Raw genomic sequence first — 21,033 nt, forward strand, 5'->3', positions numbered from 1 at the left:
TTATTTCACCCGATGCAACACGTACTCATAGACAATGTTTGCTTATTCACCGCACAGGTCACATAATGTAATGTATGCATAGCACGGTGAACTCACTCAAACGTTGGCTCACTAAGACTTCGAACTAACCGTGAGTCTGAGTTCGTTTGAGCCTGACTGAGTAGAATTTTGGTGAATACGAGTAAGAGCAAGCTCAGTTGAGTAAACTTTTAGTGAATATTGTCATTTGGTAGTCAGGGAAAGCTGATCCAAGTATAATTTTAGTGAATATGAGTCAAAGCAAGCTCGGCAAGTAGATTTTTGGTGAATATGACTCAGTGCAAGCTCACCTGAGTAGAATTTTGATGAATATAAGTCGGAGCAAGCTTGGCTAAGTAGATATTGGGTGAATATGACTCGGTGCAAGCTTGCCTGAGTAGAATCTTTGTGAATATTAGTCAGATCAAGCTTGGCCAAGTACAATTTTGGTGAATATTAGTCAGAGCAAGCTCGTATAAGTAGAATTATGGTGAATATGACTGAGCAAGCTCGATTGAGTAATGATGGGATATGGTTATACGAGTTTATGCAGTAATACATGTAAGTGCAGACTCATTAGCAGCATTGCCTCCATCTTGATGGGCTATACCTACGCCTCGTGATGAGTCTGCACACTTTATGAGCTGTGGACATGCAAGACCCACCCACACTTGAAAAGATCCTATCATTCACAGGAAGGAATGCAACCGGCTGACTTCACTGCACAATTTTGATCTGCTTTTCTTTAATGTGTTATCTACTACTTATAAAACCAGATGTCTGCCTGCTTTTCGCATTATTGCATGTGGTTTACAGGAAGTAGAGACAGAGAAGCAAGAAAAGGCAAGGATGTTTATGGCGAAGTAGTTTCTTAGAGTACTGCGATATGTTACAACCAGCATAAACAAAAGTAATTCGATGCACTGAAGTAAGCGAAATGTGCAATTACCTTTTAATGTGAGGGTTAACACAGATGCAGTACGGATACGTCTGCAACACACTGAAGGTTTATTGGTTTTTTTATTCAGGAGAAAAATGATGCATCAGAAAAATGAGAAAAGAACTGTTTAAATATTGCTTCGAAAATAAATTGGCAATACTGCTTATTCCCAGTCAAAGCGCGAAATATGCTATTGTAGAACATTCATTACGATATCCAGTTTGCACGTTCGCTTTGCGTCTCGCAGCGGAAGTAACAGAACCTTGAAATGAGATAATTCATTGGGGAAAATGCGCATGAAAGCCCTAACCAACTGACTGCAACTAAATGGTCGCGCGTATAGCGTGACCTATTGACCACAGCATTTGTCCGTAGTTGCATATTCTTTAAATTGTTCCGTCCGTAAAAGCATACCGCGATAAAACTGTGGCGTTTTCGCATATCGCGAGTTGTCTCCAGAACCAGAAAATTGGGACGACATCCGAAGGCCATGCCTTCCCGTGAGGGACACCTCGTAGTATTTACCAACTCGCAGCGCGTGTGAATAGCGGAAAATCACGCAAAAGTACGTACTATCAGCACCCGAAGCCAACCTAAAAAACAGCGTCGCCAGATTAGCAACGTAGCGTGTCAACAAACTCGTAGAAATCACAGAACCGAATCTGACCTACGAGTTTTTATCTGCACTGTTCGCGTGTCGGTGCTGATGGTACGTACCGATTGCGCAATCCAAGGCTCCACTCAATTAGTTGCACTGTTCGAGGCTCGTTGATCCAATATTTATAGACAAAAAAGTATCTATAAACGTTGCGTTGAGCGACCGCCGCCATTTTCCAAAACAGACCGCGAAATACCTCTCGGCGCAATTTCGACGGGAAAATCGCAGCGATTGCTGCGACGTTGCGACGCTGCGACCAACCGGTTGGTCGCAGCCGAAAATCGCAGAATCGGCCCTGCGACTGCGATTTTCGTCGCATGCGACGGAAATCGCACTTCCGGTGCGATAATCGCAGTGCAAAATCGCACCATGTGAAACGGCCTTTAGAACACATATTTCCCAATTGTGGAATTGAGGCATAGTCACGTAGTAGTGACGGTGAAGAAAACAGTCGCAAAACTGTGAATGACGAAACGGAATTTATTGGGAGAACCTGTGCCCACAAAAGCAAGTTGCACTCGAAGGTAAACGATAGCGGCGAATACAGTCGGCGATCGTCGAAAATCTGATCAGCGGCGAAACGCGTCGGCTTTTCTACATGAGTCATCGAAGGTTCCAGATTAACCCCTGGTAACCGCGTGTCTTCCAGAAAGTTCTAGACAATTCGCGTCGCTCATACAATCAGATTACATGAGCGTCGGTGACAAGAGACAACGGATAGAAGGATCGATAACGTTCGAGAAACTTCCGATACATGCAGGCGCGTCCTGTGCCTAGCGATAAGGTTTAACCTTTGTTAGCCGGTGAAAAGCGGTCACCGGTGAAAGATAAACATGTATACGTTTCAATATCAGTAGTGAAGCAATTTCCATCCCGCATAATTCTTGTTGTTAGTGCTATTACTCTTGCTGCTCTTGCTGTTAGTGCTTGTTGTTAGTGCTATAGTCTGTTAGTGCTTGAGTCACACACTCAAATTATCTGCGAACACTACTGATGTACCTTTAAGACTTGTTAGCGCTCCATTTTGCGCAGTGTGGATAAACTTCAAGTCGAACATCAATGCATTTCGCCATATATTGCAAAGAAATTTTCCTCTTAACTGATCCTAAGAAGAATGTTCGTGCTACGCTCAAAATACTTCACACGAACCAGCGAAATATGCCTTATGCGAAATTCCGCTAGCGGGATTCTCTTTGCCCTAACAGAAGTGGAGGACATCCCGTTTTCGTCACTCTGAAATCGAAGAATCGGATGTATAGGAAGGAGCCTGCAGGAAGGATGGCGTCGACTTCCCTAATCAGGCCTCATTCTTTCTTTTTCACTTGCGACGTGATATCTACCATTTTGTTTTGGTTATTGGAGCAACTTGAGAAACACATGTGCCGTGTTTGTTCTTACACATTATCTGTACTTATAAGGCTACTCCGGCAAAATTCCATCACGTCAGTGAAGTGGTTATTTTACGTAGTTCTCCTTTTGCGCAAAAGTGCCACTGTGTGATGCGAAAGACAAAACCTACAACAACAGCAACGCCAACGCTTTAGGCTTAACTATCACTTAAGTTTGGATACGGTAGGACGCCCTAAGCCTCCACTCTAGCTGTTTATAAATACTGAAATGATTAAAAAACGCATTGAAAACTGCATCGGACAGGCTCGAAAGCTGCTTCTCGTGACGCAAGTGGGGCCATAGAGCAGGCGTGGTCTAAGGAACCGCTAGAAAATCTTGAGAAATTCTGTTCAACAATACGTAATTCTAAACCGTCTTGTGTTACACTATCCACCTTCCCCAAAAAAATCTGATTGCTAGAAGCTTCAGTGTGCCGGTGACACCTTTACGCAACAGATGAATACAACATGTCGACGAAACTCATTTCAACATAGTTCAAAGTTTTATAAAAGCTTGTTCCGAGAGATATGATCGCCAGCACTGCTCTACGCTGTTGCCATCATCAGCGACAAGCACAGCGTGGCCAGTAGAAACCACCCGCTTGGCGGTGCGGATAGGGATTTCACATGCTAATCCTTGATATTGCAGTGGTGTCGTTTGGCACTCATAAGCAAAGCTCATACGAATTTCGGGAAATCCGCACACCTATAGTATAAGAATATCGCCGACATTACCGTGTGCACTATTAGACGCCATTAGACGCCATGTTCACTATTTGATATATTATGCCTACCCCTGCAGCGTCTGCAACACTGCCAAAGAAAACAGTTCTGCGAATCATTGGTGCCGTCTGGTTGCTTGCCATCGTGGTGCTGATGAACGCGTTCGCCGGGCAGATGCGCGCCTGTATTATGGTCAAGTCCGAGCTCCAGAAAATCAACAGTCTGGCCGACATCGCGGCGAAGCCTCACCTCAAGGCCTACGTTCTGAAAAACTCCCTGGTAACCCGCTCACTCGAGGTAGGACACAAGTCATTGCACAGTTCTCGCGTGTCATTGTCAGGATTTTGTGCAAACTTACGTAATTAAAGACAGTCTGTGAAATACAGTGAATGATCTTGCTTTCCTACAGCGAAAAATCACATCAGCTTATAAGCAGGTTCAAAGCGTAAGCTCTGCGAATGCAGAAGATAAACAGCGTGTTCATTTAGGCTGGTTGATACATATTCTTCAATAGCAGCTTTTAACACAGTGACACAGGATCGACACAATAAAGCTACTAGACAGAGTGCTGTGCCGTGTTTGTTTTTTACTATGTATTGGGTCACGCTGTTTAACCAGAAGGGAAAAAAAGCGTGTAGAAAGATATTTTTGACACAGTGCATGGTGGTATACTTGCTATTCTCAGTAACTATGTGAATTGAGTCACTGGAGTGTGTGTTTTAATCGTTCAAAGATACTCAGGTAATACCTTGTCGTAAAAAAGCTATTCAGGCCAATAATAAAGTTCTGTGCAATTCTCTTTCTGCTGTTTATCGCCTACCTCTCCAGGATAACTCTCTCTATCACCCCCTTTTCTTGCACCCGTGGCGCAGTCCTCCGAAGGAGCAGCGGAGCGAAAAGTGTGGAGCATGATTCGCCGCGACCAGAGCGACGTGTACGGCCTCCTGCACTTTCGTACGAGATGCTCACCGAGATTGTCAGCGAGAAAGCCGTTGTGATCCACGTCTCCATGGTTGCCCAAAACGAGGTACGTGCGTCCTCTGTGCATCTGTAGCCGATTCACGGGATGGTAGTTGGAGGATACGGAGCCGCCCAATCTTACAGCAAGCACTTCAATATTGCGAGCGATGTGCGTTCATTCCATCTTCCTCATCTGTTTATACTCCATCAGCACCACTCGGGGTCGTGATGGTGGGTGTTTCGCTCACTGAAATAAAAGGAAGTCATGTGGCCAAATCGTTGTCTCATACGTGGTGGAGGTAGCTTTCCGGTTTCTCAGTCTTCTCCTCCCTCGAGCCGCTATCGCAATCCGCACGGAGGATCTTGCAAACAAAGCCACAAAAGGCTTCTTTCAGCAGCTTAGTCCTATCCAGCAGCTTAGTACTATCGCCAGTACAAAGTACTGGTGCTTGCCCAATGTAGGAGAAATATGACTTAGTAGAACATTTTCTTTCGCGTTTCTGTTTTCCTTCTCAATTATGAACTAACTCACCCAAGAAAATGTTCTAAGCCATGTTCCTTTTACATTTGGCAAGTGCCACTTCTACAGGTGTACTCGTCTCGTCCTTGTTTGTTTCTTTTGCGCTTCTGTGTTCCTTCGCTTTTAGTTATTAGTGCCGATTTGTGTTCCCGTTTGTGAAGACGGAAGGCCCCCTACAATGGCCCACCCCTTCGTTGGGCAAATGCCGTCCTTGTTTCAGCCCTCCGGACACAGTACGCGTTTTCATTGAGGGCATTCGTGCCCACATTTAGTGTCTCGTGCTGTCCTTTTGCACTCACGAACTCATTTTTCCACGGGACTTCCTCTCTTCCGCATCACCTTTGATCGCTTGCCGTCAACGTATAATTCATATGATAAACACTGAAGGTTCATCTGAAGTCGACGCACACATCTTGCGTTTCGTCGCAGCTGCCGGTTGTTTAATTCCACGCGGCCATTGGCATTCTCTCACATTGACTTCAGATACCATCGTCAATGTTGATGTGTTCCTTGAAACAGTCGGTCGCCCCATATCTAGCGGGCTCATCATTGCTTCTAGATTGGTGAGGTTTGACGACAAAAGAGCGCTAGTCATGGCATTTAACGCAACGTTTTGCCAATTGTGTTGCCACAAGGCACCACTGTGACATGCTTTACCGACATCAAACCTTTTTTGCTTGTTCCCCTTCACCTTGAAACACGACATTTGTCTTCACCTCCTGATGATGGGGTAACTGGAATCGTTTTTTCGTCATCAAGAGGCTCGCGTCGTGTTGAGCGACTGCGGCAAGACTTTTCCGCCGGCGGACCCCGAAGGAGTACTGAGAACCTGTCGCACAATTTATAAGACGGCGATAGCTTACGACCCACAAACAAATGACTTTACAAAGCGACTTCATCGCACATTAGCTGACATCATATCTATGTACATCAAATAAGACCATAACAACTGGGACACATTTTTCCACATATGACGTTTGCTCATGACGCAGGTGTCCCATGAACTCCAATGCATAAAACAGCGTTTACCTCAAAAAGTTAACTGCAACGCCCATGCATTTCGTCGGACACCTTGAAAATTAATATCTCGAAACTAGTTCAGTCTTGAGAATTCGTTCCAAGCCTTGCGACCTCAGTGGATATAATTCGTAGATTGAAAGATGTGCCGTAAAATTATTAATTAAAAAGTTAATTATCGTAATTATGTTAATTATTCAATTGGGCGTTTTGATGTCTCGTGGAAGTAAGGGCCGCCTCATCGACTAGTTGGGATCAAGGATTATAATTGTGCTATCTGCCATAGGGAATTAAAAAAAATTTGGTGCAGCTAAAATGAAACACCCTGCATTTGGTGCATTCATCTTTTATCTGCGTGCTTCTGCGACGTCTGTCTCAAATTATTTGCAGTAATGAGTTCAAAAGTCAAGTATATTTTTTGTCCCAGCTCAATACGAGTGGCGGACAAATTGGCGCGATAATCGCCACTAAGATTCTTAACAAAATCCTAGTTACCAGCTTTTTAAATAATACTTTTAAGGGGCTTGTTGTTATTGCACAATTGAATTCAGATAGCATTCCAAGCTTCGCCATTTGCGAGAAGCCTTGCACTTAGCACTTGCACCTAGCGCCTGCACCTATCGTGCTATGAAATGCAATGCTATTCCTGTTGACACTTGCCCGCACTGCATAAATTTCCAGTGAAGAAACATAATGACTAGAACAGCAACACATTCATTTCGTTGCAGATTATGTCTTTGTATTTCTTCAAGCTGGTGCAAGTAAGCTTCTTGCATGAGGTCGCATACTGACTTCAATTCTGCAATCCAACCTGCCCCTAAAGACGGTGATTGAAGACTTTATTATATATTTGTTCTTAATGATGGGAAGCTTTAATTTCTTAAGTGTGCATTGGAATAGGCGGCTCTGATATCGCCTACCTTCCCGTTTTTCGACAGATTTAAACGACAACGTATTGGCGGTCGTCGCGTAAATACTGATGTCGGCCGCTTCTGTGACGATAGATCAGTAAAAATGTCCTATTGTTTTGTATATCCCATTCCGAACATCCTGAGACAACTTTTTTTTGCTGGAACACGCCTTATACATCCCGACCCCTTTACATTGTGAGGTTTGTCTGTGCAAGTTTCACTGTTGCAATCTTGTCCCTGTGCACGTCGTGTGTGTATCAGCCAAGAGCTGCTAGTTTTCCGCCTTGGTGGTAAATTAAACTGCGACTCAATTCTAATCGCTTCCCACCTTTTCCAACTTACAGGCGGGTAAATTCTGCGAGCATGGTGAAGTGGGAGAATTCTATTTCGGAACGGAGCCCATATGCACGCTGATTTTCGGAGCCTACATGAGCCGAAAAATGGACGAGGGGCTTCGACGACGGATTAAAAAAATGTGAGTTTTATTTCTTCATGTCGCAGCGGCCAGCTTTCATCATCAACTAAAGCGCTTGACGGCGTTCTATTTAGCGATCATTACATCGAAGCGCAGACCAACTAACAGCCATGTTCAGGACAAAAGCAGGAAACGCGTCTATGCCGCGCCGAGTTTAAAAGGCAAGCTGTAATTTTGTATTACGAAACTACCGAATGACAGGAGCGATGAACTGAAATTGAAGCACTAGATGCAGACTTGAGATTCTATGCACGCGTCCTAACAACTCTCATGCAGTGGTACTATTCCGTGATACCAAAATCAGAGTGCTATTCTTCCATACCAACTTCACGCTTCAGAAGGATAAAATATCCGAGGTGTGAAATACCGAGAATGCAGGATCCCAATGCTAACTATAAGGATGTACTGATTAAGAGCAAAATTTCATGGGCTAGTTGGATGTTATGATGTCAAAGCTATTCTGTTCAAAAGCACGAAAACACGGAACGGACGTATGGAACTGCAGGACGGACCACAAACTTCCAACTTCATTGATAGAAACAACATCAACCGAATATAATATACACTTGGAGAACGGGTAAGCTTCGCCTTTAAGAGTGAAACGCGATAGCATTTAAAGGTCCCCGACTGCGTCTCACGCTTCCCGGCAACTGCAGCTTATGTAACCGTAATCTTCATGTGGAAACGCTGGCGGCGAACGCTATGAATGAAGGCGAGCTTTCTGGTTCTTCTCCTTTTCTTCCCCCGCACGGCGTGCGCCGCCGCTGCTCAAACGGTGCTCAAACGGCAGCTGTGAAATGTTCTTGTGTTTGAGCTTCCGCGTAAAGAATTATGTTTTCTCATATATTCAAATTACAATCAGACGCTGTCATGTCTGTAGGTTGTGTATAAGTCGTACTTTACGAATTTTCAGACGCATTTTACATTTCACATTCAGAAATTCAATTAGTTCAGTGACACCTATATGCGCCACGCGGAGGGCCTGCGTGAGTAGGGAAGAGTGTTTCGGGATGATTTTTCTGATACGGGCAACGCCGCCGACGCCAACACCGAATTTTCTGCGACAGCTAGGGGGCCCTTATGGAATGGTATCTGGAAAGCGCAGCAAAACATGGACACGAGAAGAAACGAAGACGGAGACATGCGCTACCGCGTTAATATATTGTACACATCATTACACGGAGCAATGAGCACAGAGTGCGCAAAACCTGAAGCTAACTCAGCATGCTCATATATCGTGGCTGCAGACCGGAACATGTAATCATCTCCCACCAAAAAAAAAAATGGCACAACATCGCTAAGCACCCAGAAAATTCAGCCAGAAGTAGCAATAAAGAAACTACAAAGTAAAAAATGCAGCGATCAGAAAAGTTGGAATATATATAAACCGCAGCTTTCCGTGAGTGCATAAAGAGTATAGAAACCACTATACGCACGCACACACACGCACAAGCGCGGGGGCACACAAATTATACCGAGCCTTTGGTTAAGCGGAGTTGCTGACTACTAGTGAGTACGACAGTCGCCTTGGACGCACCATAGTTTCAGAAACAGCATGCGCATAGGTACGTAACACAATTCCAAACCATTCTATAGGCAAGAAGCGTTTACTTCCTCAATACCGTGCAGTTGCGGATGCGAGCAGGCAAGCTTCCTGGTTCTTTTTTTTTTTTTTTTTTTTATTGTGGTAGCATTTATATGGACACTCCAGGCGCATATCGGCCGTCGTGGTCGGCATCGGCGTCAGCGTCGTCATGATGTTCCGTGCGATAACACCTTTGCGGCGCGTCGTATGCTGTATGTGCGAGTGATAGCGTGCGAGGGAGGAAAGTGGGGAGGTGGCGTGCCGTATTCTTCCATCGCGTGCGAGGCTCCGGGGAAGGGGGGTTCTACTCCGGAGGCGGCCGCGCGGGCCCTATCTTGAAAGGAATCTGCGATGGTAGCTGAGTACGCTGACTTCTGATAGCTTTCTGTGCGCTGTGTTCTCGCCACTTAGTTCGCGTTGAAGCGAGAGGCAGCACGAAGGTCAATTCGCTCGCTGTTGCTACCGCGCTTCCTCACTGCAGCGTTTTGACAGCGATTGTGCGCAGTCATCGAGTGAGATGTGTTCATGTTTGCTTGTGTGCGCATGACACCATGCTTATTAATTAGGTTAGTAAGCGAATATTTACAGATTACACGGCCGATAAAACTACTATCGTTACTTCGTAGAGCTGCCTGATAATTTAATATCGCAATGGATGCTTCGCATTTTGGGAGAAACTGCGACTTTCTTTAGCTTTCCCTCTCACGGCCGGCGCCGCCACTGCCGCGGATGCATGGAGGCGAGCATCATCTGGTGGGGCTCAAGGAACCCAGCCGCGCGCGGCGCGCGTACTCCGCTTTGATTGGTTGGCCTATTACGAAACGGAACAGCAAGGCCGTAGCCACGGTCACGAAACACGGCGAGCTTCGCAATGAAAAGCTCCGCTTTTAAAACAGCCATAGAATGCTGAGCGAGTTTCTAAGGACTCAGGGTTTTAAATGTTAGACCGAGAAGGTACGGACATAAGAGGAACGACTATTCAACATCAAAGCGCGAATCTATTTTTGTTCTGCTTTATTGTCGTTCTTGAGTTTTTGGGTTGCTTGGTGATATTGGGCACATTTTCAATGAGGGGTCAATTTGTTCCGAACGGTAGCCAAGATCATGGTTTCACTGAGTTTTGATTTGTGCGACCGCCTTTATTTGCCCGATGAACGCTGTTGCATGTGCGCGCGCATCAGATATCCCTGTGCTTTTCCTTTTGTTTTATTGCGATAGCAATTATATGGACACTCCAAGCGCATTCTTGCCGTCTTCGTCGCCATGAGGTCCCGTATAAAATGCAACGGCGATGAAACCGTCGCCCCGCCCTGTACGCTGTGTGTGCGAGTGAAAGCGTGCGAGGGTGAGCCGGTAACTGCAGTTTAATCTTGCGTACGCGAGAGAGGAAGGCGGCCGGAAGCGCACGAGGCACGGGGAGGAGGCGATGGAGACGGGGGAGGGGGGGAGGGGGCATTCTGCGCTTGCGGCTGCTGCGCACGGAGCTGCCGCGCGGGCGCCTATCTTGGAAGCGATTTGCGATGGGGCCGAATGTGCGCCCGCGGGCGCCTCATCTTCAACGCGATCTGCGATCGGTACAAAGTGCATGCGCCGAGTGCCGGCAGCTTCGTATGCGCTGTGCTTCCGACGTTAGTTTGCGCGGAAGCGAGAGCCAGCGCGAAAATCAATTTGCTCGCTGCCGCTGGCGCGTTTCTCTCTCTAGCATATTGACGAGTTTCCGTGGTCATCGAGCGAGATGTGTTCTTGCTTATTGCGCGCGCGTGACACCGTGCTTGTTTACTTAGTAAGTGAATATTTACAACTTTATACGGCCGATAAAACTACTATCTTTACTTAGTATAGCTCTCTACTAATTTGCTATTGCAAAGGATGCATTGCCTTTCGGCCGAAACTGCGACTTTTTTCCTTTGCTCCGCTCTTCAGCCCACCTCTGATGTAGGGTAGCAGACCACGTGGAACCTGGCTAACCTCCCTGCCTTCGTTTTATCCCTCTCTCTCGATCAATCACTTCCTGCTGGGCGCACTCTCTGCTTCTTCTGTGTACTGGTGTAAAGTATAAGTAGCGCTTATAACGTTAGGAGTGTACACGTTCTCCTGTAGTTTTATGCGTCTATTCTTTGTCTTCATGGTTTCGTGCAGTAGCTTTGAAGTCACGTATTTGGTGTTCGTTACGGTCACATACTTCGAGTAAAAATTCAGTTGTGGGGTTTTACGTGCCAAAACAACGATCTCATTGTGAGGCACGCCGTAGTGGGGGACTCCGGGAAGTCGGACCACCTGGGGTTCTTTAACGGGTCATAGCATCGAGCAGACTGTCCTTTACGCCGCTGTCGGTTTGAGGAGTACGTGGCGACAGGGTCGCCCAAAGGAATGTCACTGCAGTCTTGACTGGACTTGATAGATGTTGCATGATGGTGCATCGCGAAACCTCGGTAGAAACGATATTTCAGTTTACACTAACAGTGTACACATTTATTAATTTTTTATTTATTTATGATACCCTCAGGGTCAACAGGCGTTACAGAGAGGGGTGGTATAAAAAACAAAAACAAAATTTTAAATACAAGAAGCAGTACAATGTTTCTAGTTCTGCAATAATAGTTACCAAGAGGCAGAGCAGAACATGTTACAGAAAAAATCCCATAAATACAAAAAAACTGTGCAATGTTTCTAATTATACAATAATGCGCGTAGCTATAAAGCGGCAGAATACAACAAGATGTTACAAATCATTGGTTAATAAAGTCACAAATTTTTCATGATCAGAAATTGTTGGTGCCTATTTGGGAAGGCAATTCCAATCATTTGATTTGTGTGGTATGTAGGACTGTAGGAATGATTCGGTTTTACGCAACCGAATGTCAACTTTATGAGCATGGTCCAGACGGCACGAAAGGTAAAGTGTTAGTAAATCGCCCAGGCAGGGATGATGATACAGTTTGTGAAAAAGGCTTAAGCGGAGCATTGCACGTCGAGGAGCAAGCATAGGTAGTTTAAGGTTAGGTTTCATTAACGTGATGCTCGTGATTTGATTATAACTAGACAGTTTAAAACGGACGGAATTATTTTGCACTATTTCCCGCGAATGCACCAAATTATTATGATGCGGATCCAAAATCAGCGTGGCATATTCTGACTTAGGGCGAATGAGTCTTTGATAGACGAAGGTGGTGTTGCAAAATTGCGACGAAGCTATCGGAGCATGTGATTAGCGTTGCAGACAACATGAGAGGTATGAATATCCCATGTTATATTGCTACTAATGTGAACTCGGGGGTACTTATATGAAGATACGCTGTCGTTCGTGGTGTGCGTTATTTACGTGATAAATGGGTAAACTAGTAATCTTTCTAGGCACTCGCATGAGTTTGCATTATTTATAGTTTAGTTCCATAAGCCATGTATTCCACCAGTCAAAGACGGCGTTAACGTCAGATTGAAGCAGAGCGGCGTCGTTTGGACCTGGTATTTCTCAGAAAAAAACGCAATAATCGGCAAACGAATGAACAGATGAGGAAATGCAAGATGGTAAATCATTAATATAAATGAGGAAAGAAGAGGAGCGAGGACTGAGCCCTGCGGTACACGAAACGGACTGTGCATTATTTGGAATTCGTGCCGTTAGCTGAAACAAACTGAGACCAGTTAGCAAAGAAAACTTTCAATCCAGGTTAAAATGCAGGGATCAAGCTTTAGCAGTCGTAATTCATAAACGATCAGTTTGTGACACTTGTCAAATGCTTTAGAAAAGTCAAGAAAAATGCAGTCAACCAAGGACCTATTTTCAAGAATGGTGTTTAGTTTCCTTACAAAAATTGTTATTATAGTATCCTACGTACGAGTATGATTTGCAAGATCTATGCTGCGATAGTGTGAAAATTGAATGCAACTTCAAAAACGTAGCTATAGGTGAGAAGCCAAGATATGCTCAAGTATCTTACAAAGTATACTAGTAAGCGAAATTGGTCTGCAATTTAGAGGGAAATGCTTATTGCCTGATTTATGGATTGGAATTACCTTCCCGACTTTCCACTCGGATGGAAGAACACCGTCGTTCAGTGATGGCTGAAAAATTTAGTTCAGATTTTAGTTAAATTTTAGTTAAGACCTGTAGCAACTGTGCTTTATAGAAAATTCACATTAATCTGATCCCTACCCGGCGCAGAGGATGCGTTTAGCAACCTTGATGCTTGCGACACCATCATGACTGATAATGAAAAGAAACATTTCATCATGGTCATATGGCGATAAGTGGGGCGGAATAAAATGGCTGGGTACCGAAAAATATTTTGCGAAAACTTCCTTTGGTATTCCGGTACACTGGTTGGCCGATATAGCGTCACCACTAAAGTCACTGAGCCTTATTATATTATCGTCTTTAAAGTTAACCACGCGGCAAATTTTTTTAGGGTTAGTTTTATGCATGGAATTTGATGTGCGGGATAGGAAGTTATCTTTGACGTCTTTTAGGGCCTGTACGTATTCATCGGCGCTCTGTTGGTAGGCTGGCCAACGAGCATCGCGATGGCTTAGTTTAGCCGGTCTAAACAGACGCTTTTTTATTAGACAAACGTTTTATCTGCCGATTATACCATGTTCATTTTTTAGGTTAGAGGTAATCGTGTAAACAGGGATGCACTTATCTGTTAATTCAGTAAATTTATTAACAAATATACACCAGTTTTAACATTACGGTAGTCAAATTCCCCACGCAAGTATTCAACGAATATCACTGTGAGTCATTATTAATTGAAAGAAAGTCAGCCTTGTTATTATTTCTGAATATGTTGATCTTTCCAATCACTTTAGGTTGCTCGAGGCACACTTTAAATGAAAGTAGGCAAAGATCACCGATAGCTGGCGGGCATGTTATTTCGCAAATATGTTTGGGTCCGGTGGTAAAAACAAGGTCAAGTGTATTCGAAACAGACGGGTTATTCCTGTTGGTTCTTTAACAATTTGGGTCAGTGAAAAGTTGCACAGTTCTAAGATATTGCACAGTTCTAAGAAATATTGCGCCATAGAGGAGTTAAGATACATCGTGGGAGGATCACTTTTCCACATAATATCGTCATTTCAAAATCCCAACCAAGATTCGTTCTCGTCGCACTGTGGTGTGACGAGAACGAACACTATGCATTGTTTTGCAGCGATTTGCACGATGCAATTCATAGTGCTTGTGCAGTGAAATTTGGGGGGCGATAAAAGACACCCAAAATACTTTTGCTAAGCTAGTTTCACGGCTACCCATACCACTCCAAACTGGAGGTAATTTTAATGCAATCTGAAGGAAGCCTTTCATCTATCGCCAGCAGCACACCGCCAATTTGGCCTGCGTCACGGTCACAGCGGTCAACTGAAAAATTGCACGAGTTCGTGAATAATTGATGGCCTCCGATTTCTGGATGAAGCCATGCTTCGGTTAATGCGATAATATCAGGCCTGCAAATAAATGGCCGTATACAGTGAACCTCTGCCGCCACTTCCGTGATCATTGGAGAAAAGTTTCTCAAATGATCTTTTTTTAGATCTGTAGGAAGGCATGGTCAACTTGTGCGCGTGCAAGCTAAGAGTGAAAGAAAACGAGACCCGTAAGTGTGGTGTCTCTCGCTTCAACACGAAGTAAACGTCGAAAACACAGCGCATATGAAGCTACTGGCACTCGGCGAAATTTGCCGACATCGCAGATCGCTTTGAAGATGAGGCCCGCGCAGGCGCGCACTTTGTCCACATCGCAGATTATTTTCAAGATACGGAGCCCGCGCGGCCGCGCCGTAAGCATCAGCCGCCGGTGCCGAACGGGGCCCCTTCATGGCCTCCCTCCTGTACCTCGCGCGTGACAGAAGACGGAGCGCATCCGCCCCGTCTTCCTCCCTCGCGCACGCGAGATGGAGCCGCGATCGTCGGCTGACTCTCGCAAGCTTTCACTCGCTCATACAGGATACGGCGCGCGGGGTTGATGTTATAGTGTTTCGACTTTATACGAAACATCACGGCGACAGAGGCAGAAATGCGCTCGGAGTGTCCATATAATTGCTATCGATATATAAAGTAGAGAGAGAGAGCGCGAGAAAGAGGGAGCACCAACACACTATCGCAGCCGATTTGCTATCACCGCAGACTATCACAGCACAGGACCACGTGCATCGCAAATAAACATCAATAACGGCCAAAGCCTTCTGTGTTTGTGTCTACAAATACCAAAATAGAGATCATGGCACCGAAGCGTCACGAGCGCTATAAATTGTCATCTTTCTTTCGTCGCCAGAAACACACGGCTGATGGAGAGTGGCATCGCCTTCCACAAGTATAACATGGCCATTCCGTCGCTCGAGCGCTGCACTGCCGCCCGTGAAGAGGAGGAGCTCAAGCTGCGGGACATGGCATCCGTATTCTACGTGTACGCTGCTTTCAGCCTCCTCAGCGTTCTTGTCCTTGTGGCCGAGGTCATCGTCAGCCGTTACGCATCCCACAGAGGCTGAGGGTGGCGCTTCCACCAATTCAAGACTTTGGTTCCTACGTCATGAGCACTCCGTTCACTCTGAAGAAGCACTTGCCAGAAATTTTTAGTGAGCATGCGTTTACTGATTGCACTTCTGGAATACGCTAAGAGCCTCCTCGGTAGAGAAAGCAGAAACGTTCACTAGAATTCGAAATTGATGTCCATGATGCCAGTTCATGCGATGGCGAGGTTAACATGGTGCAAAAACGACAGCAAGGCAAAGAACATGGTGGAGCGCGATCTTTAACTTGAGTGCCTGTAAAAAAATTTTAAATTGAAAAGCGCTGGAAAGCACCATTTTACTCTGTGTAAATTGGTAGAGGAGATCGGACTTATATTTTTGCTGTTTAATTTTTAAATTAACATCTATTGAGGTTCACCTCTCCATCTTCATTAAGCTTTCTCCGCACTGACTTGGGTATTCGCAATGTTTTTATCAGATTAAAGTACAAATCTCGTGCACGCATGGTACGATTCGACAAGATATGGTGGACAATGTGCGTTCCGATCATCTACACAACTTCACAACTAGACAGACAGACAGACAGACAGACAGACAGACAGACAGACAGACAGACAGACGACAGACAGACAGACAGACAGACAGACAGACAGACAGACAGACAGACAGACAGACAGACAGACAGACAGACAGACAGACAGACAGACAGACAGACAGACGGACGGACGGACGGACGGACGGACGGACGGACGGACGGACGGACGGACGGACGGACGGACGGACGGACGGACGGACGGACGGACGGACGGACGGACGGACGGACGGACGGACGGACGGACGGACGGACGGACGGACGGACAGACAGGACAGACAGACAGACAGACAGACACAGACAGACAGACAGACAGACAGACAGACAGACAGACAGATAGACAGATAGACAGATAGACAGATAGACAGATAGATAGATAGATATAGATAGATAGATAGATAGATAGATAGATAGATAGTAGATAGATAGATAGATAGATAGATAGATGCGGTGCTGGTTTTATTCGCACAAGGGTTTCGCAGACTTAGGTCAGCTCAATTAGATATGTTGTAAGCTAGTGAAAAACGTTGCTTGAGGACGACATGCGTTAAGTATGACGTCATTGGTACTTTACAGCAAATATCTGATCTATCTCAGCAGAAATGGCGGCATGATTAACAGCTTGGTCTCTACTTGTTTTCCCTCTACGTTTAGTATGTGTGTTTCTTTCGAAATAAAAGTTGTGAGATGAGAGCGCGGAGTGTGTCGTCTCCTTCTGTTCTCGTTTTTCCTTCACTCTGTTCAAGTCCCATGCCGTCATCAGAGGCACTTTAATTACACATTGACAGCAGAATATGAATAACGTGAGGGGGATGAATCTTCACGCTGCAGTGTTAAGTCACTGGACTTAATTTGAAAGTTGAGACCAGCAGCGGTGCCAGTCACACGAATGCAGGTTTTTCTTTCTCGTGGTCCCGCTGTTTGGGCTACGGCAGCGCTATTCCCTGGGCGTAACCTTTCAGCTGATACAGACATCGAGTCAATCATAAAACCACTTTCCGAAACTTCTTAGGACTGCACGCATTGCCGCGTTCAATTCCAGTTACAATTTGCATGTTACCTTTATGTTTCCTTATGTGTACGTTTATTTTTGCTTCATGAAACTTCTTATGGGCATGCACATTGCCACGTCCAATTCGTGTTACCTTCTGCATGTTACACTTACGCCTCATTGAATTCTGGCGTTTTACATGCCAAAACCACGATTTGATTATGAGGCACGATTATGAGAACTCCGGATTAATTTTGACCACCACGGAGTCTTTAACGTGTGCCCATTGCACGAGACGCGAGCGTCCTCACATTTCGCCCCCATCGAAGTTCGGCCGCCGCGGCGAGGATTTCGTCCCGTGGACTCGGGCTTAGTAGCGCAACACAATAGCTATCATTATGCCGTCATAATGCTATGGCACCCGCTTGCCAAGGTCGTCCATGAACTTGGCGGCATAAGACTCTATGACGCCGACGTGCTGATGAGGATGGAATGATGAAGAAGGAATCTTCTTCCTGTGGTTCTACGTGCCAAAACCAGTTCTGGGGCCAGATTGACAAAGCTTTTCTTTCATAAGTTCGCTTTGCCATTGGCTGGCCACTTTCGCTAATGATATATCTGGCATCCGGATTGGCTAAATTTATTTCTTGAGAAAAATTCGAGCGTAAGAAGTTTTTGTGAATTCGAGCCCTGATTATGAGGCACGCCGTAGTGGAGGGCTCCGGATTCATTTTGACCAGCTGGGGTTCTTTAACGTGCACTACAACGCAAGCACACGGGGCGTTCTTGCATTTCGTCCCCACCGAAATGAGGCCATCGATGCCGGGATTCGATCCCGCGACCTCGTGCTCGGCACAATTTAATGGCGACAAAATTATTACGATAGAATGGCGAATAAGGATTGACGTCGATGGAACGACGAAGATGGTATGAGAACAATGGCATGACGAGAAGGAGATAAGATTAGTTAAGGCATGACGATGGTAAAACGTGAGCGTGACAACGACGGCATTATGACAATGTTATGACGACGGCTGTGTGACAGTGATGGCACGACGGTAGCGGCAGAGGAGCCGGATCACGAACTTGGAATCTCGATGATGGAACGACCACAGCGCCATCACAACGACGGTATGACAACGAATGCATGACGACGACTGTACGACGGCGACACGATGCGACGCTGCCATACCAACGGTATGAGGACACTCGGATGACGACGAGTGTATAGTTATATCTATATAATGACAGTGGTGTAGCGGTTACTGTATCATGAATTTGTGTGTGACGACAATAGCCTGACAAGGACGGCAAGACGAGACCTCATTGACGAAATTGGAATGATGACGATGCAACGACCACGACGGCATCATGACCACGAGCACGCGCCTAGTGGCCGATACTGTTAGACAGTTTTGCCCACTTGGTCGGCGTAGAATATATGGTGATGGCATGGACTCTCGTCATGCCGCCATCACCAGTCGGACGGACTAAGGATCACCCAAAGACAGAGAGGAACAATTTTTAACCCGGACAGCAGACAAAGGACTAGACACACACGAAATACATAGAGTAAATGACACAAGTTGTCGCGCTATTGTGGATAATCCCAGTCAGGTGCAGTAACCCCTCACAGTTCAGTTCCACTCGCCGTAAAGGTCACCCGCCGCAGCGGTGAGGTAGCGACGTAGGGTCGGTCGAGGGTGCTCCCACGAACCTCAATGAGTCTGCTCATGAGGTTGCGCGTGACCTGACCGACCGCGCTTCCTCTGTAAGGAGCGCCGACTCTACTCCCCCTATGACCACAGGGATACTCCGCTGCTCACAACGAGGTTACTACATCACTAGAAGGGTATTTCCACCCCCCTCAGCCAAGTTTCAATTAGGGCGCAAGCTGTTTCTCTTAAACTTTTACAGACCGGCGCATATCCGTGTCTGGCCGTTCTACACGAAGTTTACCCTGACGTATATCGCAACGACGCCTGCCCGTCTTGCGGGCAGACCTCCCTTTAGCACACCTGCGCTGGAGTGCGGGTCGAGATACACCTGAGTTCAGCAAGTAGGAGTGGGACTTGCTTCTGCGTTAGACCGCTCCAGACAAGCAAATCCTGGCTGTCCGGCGTGCCCGCGACCGGGCCGGTGGGCTAGACTGCAATTCCCGATGTGGTCTCGCAGTGGGCGACGACTTGGCGTCCTCGCAGTACCTCCAATAAAGTTATTTCCTCACTCACTCAGATGACAAGGCTGGAATGACGACGAGGAACTACCATGACGGCATCAAGACCCCGAAGCCATACCTGGCGGCGCAAGCTTGTAGATAACTTGGGCGTCAGGGTGGCGTAAGAGGATAGATAGATAGATAGATAGATAGATAGATAGATAGATAGATAAGATAGATAGATAGATAGATAGATAGATAGATAAGATAGATAGATGATAGATAGATAGATAGATAGATAGATAGATAGATAGATAGATAGATAGATAGATATAGATAGATAGATAGATAGATATAGATAGATAGATAGATAGAGATAGAAGGGTGAAATAGTAAATGGCTGGCCAGGCGCAGCAATAGATAAGGAACTAGCGCAGCGCGATCACTGCCCGTTCCGTAGTAAGTCACTCACGGTGGGTTCGAAACCAACTTTTATTTCGAAGCCACTGAAAAAAAAAGTTCTCGTCCGTGTTAAAAATCGTTCCTCTCTGTCTTTGGGTGAATCCTTAGTCCGTCCGACTGGTGATGGCGGCATGACGAGAGTCATGCCATCACCATATTTCTACGCCGACCAAGTGGGCAAAACTGTCTAACAGTATCGGCCACTAGGTGCGTGCTCGTGGTCATGATGCCGTCGTGGTCGTTGCATCGTCATTATTCAGTATATAGCATACTACATCTAAGTAATCAATGAGATTATTGAGAAATCTGCAGAGCATGAATAAGCAACCTCACTATATAGTTTTCGTTGTTTACGAAAAGGTGTTCGATTCAGTTGAGATACTAGCAGTCACGGAACTATTGAGTAATCAAGGTGTACAGGAAGCATATCATTATCACCAGCCTACACCGGAAGCATATGTGAATGTCTTAAACAAATATCCACAAGCATTCCACAGCCACAAACCTTAATCATTTACAAGAAAAATGAGAAAATACCACAGAAGAACTAAGTCAGGCAAGGAGACAATCTTTCCAATGCAATTCACTGCATGCTCACAAGTGTTTCAGCTGTTAAAGTATTAGGTGTGGATCAACGGGGAACATGTCAGTTACCAGAGGTTTGCAGATTACGCTTGTCCTGTCCCAGAACGCTGTAGAGACTTTAAAAAAATTGATTGAGATTTTAGCTGACAAAGTAGGTTTCACAATAGATGTGAAGATAGCTAAGGTAAGTTTCAATAGCATGGTGAGAGAAGAAAAATCCTTGCAAAATGAGCAACGTTGGGCTAGCCTGTTTTTTTTAGTACGCGTGAGAACAGCTGAAGAAAACGAAGACGGAGCGAAGGCACCACACCAGCGCTCGTATTTCCGTGCTGTTTCCACGCTTCCCAAGAACATTCGTGATTGGCCGTCAGTCACTGTAGCCTGTGCCAGAATGCCTTCTCTAGGATATACAACCCGAATTATGGGAAAAACTATATACAGAAGATAAAAATGGGTTGGAGTGCATACGGAAAGTCACAACCGGCAGCTTACCGGAGTTCTTCAAAACCGAAACATGCGCAATCATTGCAATTTAAGAATACGAGCAAAAGGCGCAGGAACTTGGAAGTTAACAAAAAAGCTTGGG

Source organism: Dermacentor silvarum, chromosome 8 (assembly GCF_013339745.2).
Source record: "Dermacentor silvarum isolate Dsil-2018 chromosome 8, BIME_Dsil_1.4, whole genome shotgun sequence".
Classification (NCBI taxonomy): Eukaryota; Metazoa; Arthropoda; class Arachnida; order Ixodida; family Ixodidae; genus Dermacentor; species Dermacentor silvarum.